A 1,438-nucleotide genomic window follows, 5' to 3' on the forward strand; every position below is an offset into this window, starting at 1 on the left:
AAAGATTAGCAGGAATCAATGATGTAGAAATAAAAAGAAAAACAGTAGAACAGATCAGTAAACTAGGAGCTGGTTCTTTGAAAGAATTAACAAAATTGATCAACACCCAGCCAGATTTACCAAAAAAAGAAAGGACCCAAATAAAAGAAATCATGAATGTGCTGAAAGATGTACATGAAATAGGAGTGACACAACACCACCACAGAAATACAAAGAATTGTAAGAGAATATTATGAGCAGTTATATGCCAAAAAGTTTGGCAATCTGGAAGAAATGAATGCATTCCTAGAAACATGTAAACTACCCAAACTGAAACAGGAAGAAATAGAAAACTTCAACAGACCCATAACCAGCAAGGAAATTGAACCAGTAATCAAAAATCTCCCAACAAACAAGAGTCCAGGGCTGCATAGCTTCCGAAGAGAATTCTTTTTTTAAAAAAAAATTCTTTTTATTGGAGTTCAGTTTGCCAACATATAGCATAATACCCAGTGCTCATCTCATCAAGTGCCCCCCTCAGTGCCTGTCACCCAGTCACCCCAACCCCCTGCCAACCTCCCTTTCCACCACCCCTTGTTCGTTTCCCAGAGTTAGGAGTCTCTCATGTTCTGTCTCCCTCTCTGATATTTTCACCCACTTTCTCTCCTTTCCCCTTTATTCCCTTTCACTATTTTTTATATTCCCTGAATGAACGAGACCATATAATGTTTGTCCTTCTCTGATTTATTTATTTCACTCAGCATAATACCCTCCAGTTCCATCCACGTCGAAGCAAATGGTGGGTATTTGTCGTTTCTAATGGCAGAGTAATATTCCATTGTATACATAGACCACAGCTTCTTTATCCATTCATCTTTCCATGGATACCGAGGCTCCTTCCACAGTTTGGCTATTGTGGACACTGCTGCTATAAACATCGGGGTACAGGTGTGCGGGCATTTCACTGCATCTGTATCTTTGGGGTAAATCCCCAGCAGTGCAATTGCTGGGTCATAGGGCAGATCTATTTTTAACTCTTTGAGAAACCTCCACACAGTTTTCCATAGTGGCTTCACCAGTTCACATTCCCACCAGCAGTGCAAGAGAGTTCCTCTTTCTCCACATCCTCTCCGTTTGTTGTTTCCTGTCTTGTTAATTTTTTCCATTTTCACTGGTGTGAGGTGGTATCTCACTGTGGTTTTGATGTGTATTTCCCTGATGGCAAGTGATGCGGAGCATTTTCTCGTGTGCTTGTTGGCCATGTCTATGTCTTCCTCTGTGAAATTTCTGTTAATGTCTTTTGCTCATTTCATGATCGGATTGTTTGTTTCTTTGCTGTTGAGTTTAATAAATTCTTTATAGATCTTGGAAACTAGCCCTTTATCTGATAGGTCATTTGCAAATATCTTCTCCCATCTGTAGGTTGTCTTTTAGTTTTGTTGACTGTTTCTTTTGCTGT

Source organism: Vulpes vulpes, chromosome X (genome assembly GCF_048418805.1).
Source record: "Vulpes vulpes isolate BD-2025 chromosome X, VulVul3, whole genome shotgun sequence".
Lineage (NCBI taxonomy): Eukaryota > Metazoa > Chordata > Mammalia > Carnivora > Canidae > Vulpes > Vulpes vulpes.